This window comes from Pan troglodytes, chromosome 14 (assembly GCF_028858775.2).
Source record: "Pan troglodytes isolate AG18354 chromosome 14, NHGRI_mPanTro3-v2.0_pri, whole genome shotgun sequence".
Taxonomy (NCBI): Eukaryota; Metazoa; Chordata; class Mammalia; order Primates; family Hominidae; genus Pan; species Pan troglodytes.
The window spans coordinates 89895791-89908878 of record NC_072412.2 but is presented as its reverse complement, the minus strand read 5'-3'; the positions used below and the strand labels follow the sequence as shown (position 1 = coordinate 89908878).

Here is a 13088-nt window from a genome sequence, read left to right as displayed (position 1 = left end):
ACTGAGCTAAATTCATCATCCTATTAATCCACTAAAATCCTCTAAGATACGCAGGGACACAGTTCTGAACATTTCACTTACATTTTGATGGAAATATATTCTCAAGCCATAGATCTAATTTATAAAGCTTAAAATGAATGCCTCCTTTTAAATTAAGACAACCAGCAAGTATGTGACTCTTTGACATAATCACTTTGAAAGCTTGAAACTTTGCCCTTGCCTCAAATTACTTTTTCAGCTTGATCTCTTGCTTCTGTCATCTACTCAACAAATGCATATAGGGTACAAAGCACTGTGTTAGGCAGTAGAGATTAAAAAAAAAAAAAAAGAACACAAGAACACAGCCCCTGTTTGCAGAGTGCACGGTCTGGTGGAGGCTGCAGAAGGATGACTGACCAGGCAGTGTTATGAGGGCTGTGTGAGACATGTCCTGTATACCCAGCATGGGGGCGCACAAAAAAGAGGCTGAAGCATCCGAGCCTCACTGTCACCCTGTTTTTCCTCCAATACACCATGCACATGCTTGTCTCTGCACCTTTCATTAATAGCATCCTAATTCCATAATATTTCATCATTCTATAATAACAGAAATATTTTCTATATTTAAAAGGCAATTTAAAATACAAAATTATCCAAGATTTCTCCTTTCACTCCAACCCATGCACATATGTAACTCCTAGAATAGGAATAAAGTTCCAAATCCTCTGTATGTACAGGGTATAGGTCATACCTACAAGAAACTCAGGAACCTTAGAGGTAAAATAAGAATAAAGTATCCCCTTTACTACATATTTATGGTAATTAAATATGGCTATATACATGAAAGAAAACATTGATCAAATTACAATATGCTATTTAAATATCTAGCTTTTTTGTTAGATATTTTAATGTTTTACAAATCCCTTTCTAATTTGATTGAAGTAACTGGAGGACTGGGACTGTGTCAGGTACTGTTTGTTTATTACATCACATTTTAAGACTTTGGTTTTGCATTTCTCTTCTACTTCTTCATTTCCACTACAGACACCTAGGAATTGATAACATACATTCTTATTTCTCCATCTTAAAAGAAACACAATTCACCTTGTTTCACTTATGTTAGCTATGACCATTTCCTCTATCTTCACCACATTATCTCCTGGAGAATTGGTCTACATTTAATAGATTTAATTATTTATTACTGATTCTGCTGATGATGTCCTTAAATATATTTTCATGCCCACAAATCCACATATCTACTTTTGCATATGTAGAGTAGCTATACTTCATAAGTAAAGTAACTATTTTCATAACCTCATTATCCTTTAAAAGTCTATGACATTTGACCCAGCTGAAATTTCCTTGAAAACTTGTGCTCCCCAACATTTACGAAACTTAGAAGTCTTGATTCTCCTCAAATGTGATTAAGTTAAATAACATGACTATTTATTATGCTGGTTAAACTTTCTTAGCCAGCTTTGCAAAGTTTCTTGTGTCTCTATACCTGCTTTGTACCTTGGGTTGTTTCCCTGCCATATTTTCATGCTTCATGTTACTTTCTTCATTTGAAAAACTAACTTACTCTCATGTAAAGAATACATTTATATGTATAAAACTAATAATTTATTCAAACATTCAGTATAATACACAGATACATAAAATGGGAGAAGGGCTCATTCTTAAAGTAGAATGTTAACAAATAAATGTAGAAGAAATAATGTAACTAGAAAGATAGTTGTTAAAATCACTAGATGAAAGCTTAAAGAGCACAGAGATATTTATAACACTTCAAAATATTTCGCCACTAATTATTTATAAATTACAAAGAAGAAAATACTAACTTCACAGGGGAGGAATCTGGCAGACATCAACTAAATCAAGTGATCAAAGTTAATATCACCAATAATGCGACAATCTGGCATCCCATGTTTCTTAACGCAATTCAGTGACAGCACATTGCCAATTATGTAGTATTCCTGATAAACACACGATATGTAAATCTAATCAGGTGAAAAAAATCAACAAACCCAAGCAGGATATTTTACAAAACAACTATTCTATTTTTTTTGAAGACTTACATTTTTAGAGCAGTTTTTGATTCATAGCAAAATTGAGAGGGAGGAAGATACAGAGATACCAAGTATATTTTCTCCCCCAACACTTGTACAGTCTTTCCCATTATTAATCAGAGTGGTACATTTGTTAAAAGTGATGAATTTACGTTGACACATTAGTATCACCCAAAGTCCACAGTCTAGGTTAGAGTTCACTCTTGGTGTTGAATATTGAATGGGTGTGAACAAATATATAATTACATATCTGTCCAATGTTGGACAATATCCATCATTATAGCATCATATGTAGTATTTTCACTGCCTTAGAAAATCTTCTGTGCTCTATTCATTCCTTTACTCCCTAACGCTTGGCAACCACTGATGTTTTTACTCTCTCCATAGTTTTGCCTTTTGCAGAATGTCATATACTTAAAATCATACAATATGTAGTCTTTGCAGATTGGCTTCTTTCATTTAGTAATATGCATTTAAGTTTCTTCCATGTCCTGTGTATAGCTCGATAGCTCATTTCTTTTTAGCACCAAATAATATTCTATTCTCTAGATGTACCTCAGTTTATTTATTCATTCACCTACTGATGGATATCTTGGCTGCTTCCATGTTTTGATAATTATGAATAAAGCTGGTTTAAGCATCTGTGCGTAGTGTTTTGTGTGAATATAAGTTTTCAGCTCTTTTGGGTAAATATCAAGGAGTGCAATTGCTGGATCATATGGTAAGAGTTATGTTTGGTTTTGTAAGAAACCACCAAAGTATCTTCCAAAGTAACCGTACTATTTTGCATTCCAACAAGCAATGGCTGAGAGATCCTGTTTCTCAAAATCCTCACCAGCTTTTTATGTTTTCAGTGTTCTGGACTTTGGCCATTCTAATATGTATATAGTGTTACCTCACTGTTGTTTTAATTTGTATTTCTCTGATAATGTATCCTGTTGAACATCTTTTCATATACTTATTTGTATCTGTATATCTTCTGTGGTGAGGTGACTATTAATGTCTTTGGCCCACTGGTTAACTGGTTCGTTCATTTTCTTGTCATTGAGTTTTAATATTTATTTGTACAATTTGGATAGCAGTGTTTATCAGATAAGTTTTTCAAATATCTTCTCCAACCCTGTGGCTTGTGTTTGCATCCTGTTGATGTTCTGCACCTTTCAAAACATCAATATATAATATATGTAGAATAAAATAAAATAAAAACACAGAACAATAATATGAAATGCATAGTCTTGTATCAGCAAATTTAAAGTTGCTGTCTATATATTATTTAAAAAATAATATATATTGATATCAAACGTTCTGAATTATAATTTGCATTGTATTCCTATGAAGAAAAACACACTGAATAAGTAACACAAGATGATGTCTACAATTTTGCAACAAAGGATACCAATAATGTAATGGGTATATGCTTATGTGTATTCACAGATAGAAAGCAGAAGCACACTGTGATGGTTAATACTAAGTGTCAACTTGATTGGATTGAAGGATGCAAAGTATTGATTCTGGGTATGTGGTGAGGGTGTTGCCAAAGGAGATTAACATTTGAATCAGTGGGCTGGGAAAGGCACTCGGTGGGTACCATCTGGGTGGGTATCATCTAATCAACTGCCAGTGCGGCTAGAATATAAAGCAGGCAGAAAAACATGAAAAGACTAGACTGGCCCAGCCTTCCAGCCTACATTTTTATCCTATTCTGAATGCTTCCTGACCTTGAACATTACACTCTAAGTTCTTTAGTTTTAGGACTTGGACTGGCTTTCCTCGCTCCTCAGCTTGCAGATGGCCTATTAAGGGACTTTTGATCATGTGAGTCAATACTTAATAAACTCCCCTTTATATATATGAATATCTATCCTATTAGCTCTGTCCCTCTTGAGAACCCTGCCTAATACACACATATTTCAAAATATTAACACATGGTGAATATAGATGTAAGATATACAAGTGTTTACTGACAATTCTTGCATCTTTTCTTGTTTGGATTTTAAGTGAATATATATAGCAGATATGAAAACAGTAGTAAAATGATAATTAAGAATTTTGCTATAATAGTGCTTACATATTGAGACAAAACAGATAAAAATGTATAACAGCTTAATTACATATTATGTTAAGTTCTATGAATTAAATAAATCACACAGTGTGGGAGAAGCCCTCTTTAAAACATGTGATCAGAAATTTCCTCTTCAGAGGTTGAGAGTTGAGACAGAGTGTGCGTGGCCCAAGCCAGCAGAGGACTTGCAGAAGAGCATACTGTGCACAGGTGGCAGCCAATATAAAGGCCCTGAAGCTGCAAGAGTCTTAGAAGTTAGAAGAACACAAAGGGATCCAGTGCAACTGGACTTCCAACAGCCGGGGACCAACAGCTGAGATGTCTGTGTAGTCAAGAGCTAGAGGCAAGGATCACTTAGGTCACCATAAAGAGGTTGAAATTTATTCTGAGAATAATGCTAAGCCACTGGAATATTTAAAAATAAAGAAGTTGCAGTACCTGATTTACATTCCAAAAATGACTCTGCTTTAAAAAGTGGGTGAATTTTGTAATTTAAATGAAAATTATGGGAGAGATGTAGTGGTAATGAAATCAGAAAGAATCCCCAATAAAATAAAAGAAATATGTGGAAACAGGTGTTGGTTTAATGATGATAATCCCAGGTGCAAGGAGAAAAGGCAAACATGGAGAACTTCCAGGGCAGAACTGAATATGGAGCTAATTATAGTTATACTTGTATGTGTGTGTGTGTGTATATATATATATGTGTCTATACATAAAATATACATGTGTAATATTTACACAAATACATAATTATAAAATATAACATAATCACTTTGTTATTTCCATATATATTTAGTAATCTTCAATTACTCATTATGAGTAATTTACATGATCATGAGTTCTGTTTTGGCAACAACAAGGAAGAACTTTCTTCCAGATATAGATTGAAGCAAGGCAGAGGCAAGGAGGTATGCAACAAGATAAAGGTGAGACAAAAAGTTCTAGAAAAGCAAAAACTTAGAGCAATGGGTTTCTTAAAGAAGTATATCTCTGGAATCATTCTGAAACTGGTGACAATTATTAATATATTAAATCAATATCTGCTGTTTTGTTGGGTTTTTTTCTATTTATGAGATGTAAGTTTGGGTTTATGCATTAGAGTAGAAATTAATTTTATAAAGCTAAAGAAATTGTGGCTGCATAGGTAACCTCCCAAAGATGGTACCAGCAGAAAAATAATGTTCCTGTAAACAGGTTCCCACTGTCTTCTGTCAAGAAGGAAGCAGAAGATGAAGGCAGGCAGAAGGAAAGAGGAGAAGAAACACAAGGCAGGGAAATAGCAGACATGGGCTTGGGCCATTGTTTCTCAAAGTATACTTTTCCAATTAGAGAGGGTAGACACTTAATCTCAAAGCCTAGCTTGGAGTTTATAAAATTATACTGCCATATATTTATGATAAAAGGTAACTGGGCTCTTTAATAACTAGGGGAGATCAGAAAAATCATAAAAGCTGCCATAAATTTGTATTTGAGGTACATGGAAAATAAAATGAATCTATAGATCTTTTAAGGGTGAAGTTGAGAAAATAGACTTGTGTTCTAATTAATCCAGAGACACCCTCTCCTTAACTTTAAAAGGTGTGTGTATCTACATCCGTGCTTATCAATTTCTATTATCTCAATAAATCCTACAATATTTAACTATTGACCAGACAGCTCATTTGACTTCCAAATATGGATAATATCTATTTTTTGATTTCTCTTATTTTAAGTACCTTTCAGTTAATTCCAAATCGAAATTGTCTGCATTAATCACAACCGATTCATTGTCTTCAACTATAATAATGTCTATGCTTTTTCCTATCACTCCAGTTAAAAATATGTAACTTTTCATTTTTCCATCATTTTCATATTTCCATATATATATATATATATATATATGTTTCTATGTTTTAAATATCTTCTCTTTTTCTCCATATTTCAATCACCTAGCCTGTGCCTTAAAGGTTTACTTTTAACACTGCAGAACTAAGATTTTCAGTACTAAGATGGTGGCTGTTTGTGTGCAGACAAACCACCATCCGATTTTGGATGCTCTCTTCTTTCCAACAAATGTTATGTGCAGAGTAAATCATATTTGTTGATTGAAGTAATTAGTTTTCCTGCCATTTGAAAATCAACAGGAAATAGGTAAATTGGTCTTTTCATGGATACTATGTAAGGATAATGCAAAAATTAATTTAAGTCATCTAAGCCAGTCTTAGAATATTTAAACAACCTTGGATAGTATGTACTGCAACAATTTGGTTTACAGATGAGAATAAGACCCAGATCTGCTAAGTCAAATTACACAGATGACACAAGTAGAAACTTGTGGTCTCTGTTACTGTTCTCCTTGACTACACCATACCATCCAAACAAAACAGTATTTTAATTTCTTTAACAACATATTCATCTATATATCTTATTTAAAAACACAGGAAAATATACCCATATATAAAAACACATGATTCAAACAAACCAGTCCATAACCATGGATTCAAACAAGTGTGGGAGGTGGGCCTCTGTCTCTCTCATACTGAATATATGACCATTTATGTCTGGCTTGAAGGTGCTATGAAACAGGTATCTAGCTTGTTGCCCATCTAAATAATTGGAAGAATGAAATAATATACCTTAAATCAGGGATATGAAAATTATCGACATATCAAATCCACCCTGCTACCCATATTACACACACACACACATGCAAAAAATATATTTTTTATATATGTATATATGTATAAAAATATATGTAGTAGAATAGCTTTATATTTGCAGAGAAAATACAAGGACTCTACAGCCAGTTCCCATATTATCTACATCTACTCTCACTATTATTAACATCTTACATTAGTATGATAAATTTGTCACAACCCATTAACCAATATAAAGACATTATTAAGAAATGATTGTACTTTATTCAGATTTTCTTAATTCTTATCCAATTCCTTTCTGCTTCAGAATTTCACTCAATCATGACATTGGATTTAGTGGTCATGTCTCCTTAGGCTCTACGTCACTGTGACATTTTCTCTGAATTTCTTTGTTTTTAGTAACTATGACAGTTTTGAGGAATACCAGCAAGAAATTTTGCACCTCAATTGCAATTTGTTCAATGTTTTTCTCATTATTAGACTGGTGTCATCAGTTTTTGGAAGAAAGACCACAAAATAAATTGCCATGTTCATCATATCAAGTGTTTTGATGTTGATGTGAACCTAGATCTACTTACTTGAGTTAATGTTTGTCAGGTTTCTCCACTGTAAAGTTACTCTTCTCCTACCACTCTCACTTTTCATATTGTACTCTTTGGAAGGAGGTCACTATGCTCAGCTTACACTTAAGGAGTGTGGAGTTATATTCTACCTCCTTAAAGGCGAGATACCCAGATACATTATTTAGAAATTTTCTGCATAGGAGATTTGTCTATTCTGCAGCATTTATAACTATAAACTCATGGATATTTATTTTATATTTTGGATTATAATCCAATACTAGCCTATTTATCTTATTTTTCAAATTGTTTCAGCTTTAGCCATTGGGAGCACTTTCAGTTGGCCCCCAGGACCATTTGGCATAATCGCTTATTTTTGTTGTTGTTTTGTTTTTGAGCATTTTTTTTTACTTTCTGAATGACAAAATGTTCCAGGCTCATCTTGTATACTTACTGCACCAGTCCTACAATGATTCTCTAAAAAGAACTTCTTCCTATTTTTGGAGAATGACATTAGAAACCAAAATCTGAGTATTATAGGTACTTACTGTTTCTGGGGCTCATTGTGTCTAAGTCTTCTTAGCTGATAAGCAAGGAAATATACATGTATATTAACCTGATTATATTCACAAATATGGAAATATATTTATATTTATAAGTAATCATTTATAAAGATGATATGACATAATATTTGTGTCTATAACTTGAATCAGTTACCACATGAAACATTCCAGCCTCTTTCCTTTTGTTACCTACAAACTCTCACTCCCAAAATTGAAAACCTGGCTCCACTCTTCAACTATTCATTTACTCAGTGTTCAGTTCCCATACACATATATAAAGGCATTAGCGTTGTTAACCTGTATCCCCATTGGAAATAAATATGTCAACTACGGTACAATGCTTATGCATAGTTTTTTTCTGTCCTTATGGACATCAATGATTTCAAAAGTAACTTAGGTCAGCACCTTTTTCTCTCTTTTTAGAGAGGCTATTTTGTATAATTATAGTTAAATTATTTAGTCACATTTTGCATTGCATTCAGTTATCTCTTGACCTCCCAAATTATTTTTTAATTGCATATTGTATGAGATCATTCCTGCATTGCTATAAAGAAATATCTGAGAGTGGGTAATTGATAAAGAAAAGAAGTTTATTTGGCTCACAGTTCCACCAGCTTTACAGGAAGCATGGTGCTGGCATCTGCTAGTCTTCCAGGGAGGCCTCAGGAGGCTTACAATCATAGTAGAAGGTGAAGGGGGAGCAGGCATGTCACATGGTGAAAGTAGGAGCAAGTGGGATAGAATGAGGAAGGAGGTGCCATACGCTCTTAAATGACCAGATCTCACAAGAACTAACTATCAAAAAGATAGCATCAATCAATAAGGGATCTTCCCTTATGATTTAAACACCTCCCACCAGTGCCCACTTCCAGCATTGGAGGTTACAATTCAACATGAGATTTGCATGGAGACAAATATCAAAACTATATCACATATATTAGGGCGTACTCCTTGTGCTGTTAAGTTCTATGAGTTTCGCAAACTGCATAGTGTCATGTATCCACAAGTACACAGTATAATACAGAATAGTTTTGATATGTGCTAAAAAATCTTTGATGATATAGCTATTCAATTCCCTCCTTCCTTTCTTTTTTACTATAGTTTTACCTTCTGCAGAATGGCATATAATTGGGAATATCCAGCATGTAGCTTTTTTCATAATGGCTTCTTTCACTTAGTAATATGAATTCACAGTTTGTCTATGTTTTTTGATGGCTTGATACCTCACTTCTTTTTAATGATGAATAATATTCCACTATGTGGCTGTATTACAAATTGTTTATCCATTCATCTATTAATAAAATCTTGGTTGCCCTCAATTTTCGGCAATCGTGAATGAAGTTTCTGTAAACATTTACATGCAGATGAAAGTAAGTTTTCAAATCAATTCAGCATATATGTTAAAACATGATTACTGCACCATATAGTAAAAGTACACTTAGTTTTGTAAGAATCTGACAAACTGTCTTCCAAAGTGGCTGTACCATTTGAAATGAGTGAGTTTTCATAACCAACATTTGGTTTTGCTTTTTTTTATTTTCATTTTTGCTATTCTAATAGTTGTGCAGTTTTACCTTACTGCCATTTTTGCCTGTTTTTTGAAATAAGGTTTTTTTGGAACACAGTCACACCATACTATTGTCTGTTACTGCTTTCACGCTACAATGGCAGAATTGAGTGGTTGTGATAGAGTTGCATATGACCCACAAAGACTAAAATATTTACCATCTGACCCTTTAAATAAAAAGTTTGCCAAATATCACATAAACTAAAAGAGACAATGCATTGAAATTTAATTAGTAAACTGCTAAAATTATTACTTTTATTTTAATTACACATTCCAATAATTTCCAATTAAAATTATATAATTACAAATTTTAAGTAAAATTATAAACAGCTATAATGAATTCCTGCAAACTTTCACAGAGAAAATTTTGCAGATGAAATAAAACCTTGCCTTTTTGCCTTTATATATATATATATATACACTTACATATATACACATATATACTTATGTATATATACACTTATATATATACTTATATGTATATACACATATATGTATACTTGAAAAATAGAAAAGTAAGTTAATGTAAAGATTAGAGAGAAATGTAGTTAAAAATAGATAATGGAGGAACTAATATATTTTACTTGTACTGATAGCATCTGACAATAATTTTGTATAATAACTCCTTTTATTTTTACAAGTAATTCCAATGATAGTATTATGCTATATTGATATGGGCAAAATTAAGAGTTACAAATTTGTCCAAGTGCATAGAACTAATAAATGGGTTTAAACCCATTTAACAACAAAATTTTGTCTTCATATTTTCAGCGCTGTTCATTTCAAAAATATCACAATATGAAAAAAAAATCTTATCATCTAAGACCATCTTATTCAATAATTAGTTGAGTCATCTCCTGACAGGTGTTAATAATAATAGCAGCCTATCAAAGGGACTGGACATACTATTAAAATTTTTAATGAGTCTAGGGAATGTTACACTTCTGTAGACTTTATCAAAGTCTGTAGAATTTATCAACACTGTAACATGAAAGTTTTGATGTTGTGATCCTATAGGAACCCTATATCTGATGCATTTTCTATCAAAATATTGCCAAACTAGATGAAGTAAAATGAATCAAAATGCTATAATCATAAGCAGAGAATAGAATGATTACTTTTTACAAAAAATGATGTGCTCATATACAAATTTAAGTAACGTATATTGGCCAAAGAGTTCTAGAGCATACAGAAAAAGGCCCCTTTCTAGTACCTGAGAACTGTGAGATTTAAATTTAGCAAAGACTGAAGAAAGTCTGGATTTAAAAATCATCATGAAAACAGCTCTTAAATTTTCATATAACAACTATGTCCACCAATGTTCGTCAAGATTTAAAGAACTGCAAATATTTAAGTGCTTATATTTTCACACTTGTCATTTAAGATGCATATTAAAATTGGGTATAATAAGTCAGAAATATGGACAGTAGAAATCTTTTCTTACAGAAGATAAGCTTAACTCAGACTGCCACCAACATACCATCTGTTCTGCATCTCTTCTTAGATCAAGACACAATAGACTGAAGCATATGGACTGTAGGCTGTGAACAAGAAAGAATTTTTAGCATGTTAGCATTCTTTTTTGGATTTCTGTTTTGTTTTGCTTTAGATTGTTGTGTTTTGTTTTGTTTTTCAACATTCTATGTTTTTATTCATCGGAGGTAATTTAAATAGCATCCTGATTGAAGGGTAAATGGAACTGCATGCCTTTTAAAAGATATTTTGTTTTCCTAATGTAATATTACATGACAAACAATGGAAATGGCTAAAAATTTCAATAACAATTTTTCCTTTCCCCAAGCCTTCAGAGTTAAGTTTAATATGTCAACAACCACTGCTACTGGAAGAGAAATTTGTCTTTATTGTATTGTATTCCTTTACCTATTCCCCTTGCCACCTGATAGTTCATAGATCTAAGTGCATAAATGATCCCTCATCTGCATGCAATATATGAAATTGCATGCAATAAAATAGTAACAATGAAGATAATATCTAACATTCTGTATTTACTATGAAATAATAATGAAGATAATATCTAACATGTTATTAGCATGTTACATATTGCTCTACATCTCTTACATTATTAATTTTAGTAAGAATAGCTATGTTAAGCATTCATATTTTGAGACCCATTTTATAAATGATGAAAGTGAAGAACAAAACTCAATAACTCTTAGGGCATGATAACTGAAAGATACCCTAAAGTACTGCAAGAAAACATATGAATCTCACATCATCACAGTGTAAGATAAAAATGAAACTTTAGGCCAATTTGAATAATGAAAATTTGAACCTCAATATCAAGTGATGAATAAGGCATTAAATATTATTATCATTTTAAAAATTGTATTCCAATTTGAAAGCAAGAATGCCATTATGCTTGACTGGATTTTTAAATATTGCACCTTCTTTTTATCGCTGATTGAGAGAGGCATGTGTATCTAAATGAAGCAATTTACCTTATAGATCTCTATAAAAAGAAAGACCAAGCTGATAGTCATCACTGCACTGTTTTCATCTGTCCAGTCAAACAAATCAGCATTTAGATTACTGAATTGTTCCTTTCTCATCACTTTTTACCACCATCAGACACAAATAACTGCTTCTGAAGTGTTCTTGTCAGTGTTCCCTATCATTTCGGATGTAAATCTAGCCATGACACTTCCTTGTTACTAGTTTTCACGCCTGCTTATCTGAACAGCTTTCACAAAGCTGGTTCTAGCTATCAGTCAAATAAGACAAGGGAAAGACAAATTTCTGGCGACCCAGGACAGAAGAAGAGAGAGAATGAAAACAGTGACAAAGACATGCACCATTCAAATTCAAAGGATGTGGACAGCTCTCTTGTTTGGAACATCAATTTCTGTCTGTCAGATTTTAAACAGAGTTGCTGGCTAAAACATCTAGATACAGGAAGACAGCTATAGGACAAAACAGAAAATAGTGCTAAGGTCTGTGAAAATTTATATCAACATAAAGAATTTGAAAACCAAAAAATGCTTTAAAAGCCTCTAGATACTGAAAGAATGTACATAGAGTTCAACTTTTTCACTTTTTTAAATTGTGCTACTAGGAAAAAATTGCTTAATATCTGTTCCTTGGTTTCAGTCTCTGAAATATGAGAATGGTAATCATATATGCTGCATAAAATTTGCCGTGTAGACTTAATTAGTCAGTGCAAGCAGAATACTTAAAATGGTCTTATGTATAGTAAGGGGTCAATCAATGCCACTTTCATTAGAAACTGTTTTAGTAGAAATTGGGTCTTGCTATGTTATTTAGATACTCCTGGCCTCAAACCATCCCCCCTCCTCAGTCTCCCAAAGTAATGGATTACAGGCATGAGCCACTGCACCTGGCTAAAAACATTATTATTAAGTTTAATGTAATACTATTTTCAGAAGTAATGGTATTGAGTCATAAAAAGTGATAAGAAGTCAATAGTGTTGGAAAAAAGTCGGTGTTTAAATTCAAAAGTTTTAATCTTTATAAAAATTTTAAAATGTATTATAAATTTTACTTAGATTTTGCATTAGCATGAATTAAGTATTTCATTTAGGCCAGAATTTGAATGAATTACAGCTGAAATTTTTAAATTGAATTTTGAGTGAAAAATTGTAGTGATATTACCACCAATTCAGTTGATTAA

At 32.6% G+C, this 13088-nt stretch overlaps 1 long non-coding RNA gene across 2 annotated transcripts in view; it reads right to left on the bottom strand.

Annotated features, from left to right (window-relative positions):
* LOC107967939 (uncharacterized) overlaps positions 1–13088 on the bottom strand; it is a 315797-nt gene that overhangs the window by 205428 nt on the left and 97281 nt on the right. For both annotated transcript variants that reach the window (XR_008538855.2, XR_002939054.3), the window contains exons 2-3: positions 10920–10980; positions 7858–7892 (exon numbers count right to left, since the gene is read on the bottom strand). This is a non-coding gene — a long non-coding RNA (uncharacterized LOC107967939). The remainder of the gene's footprint in view (positions 1–7857; positions 7893–10919; positions 10981–13088) is intronic.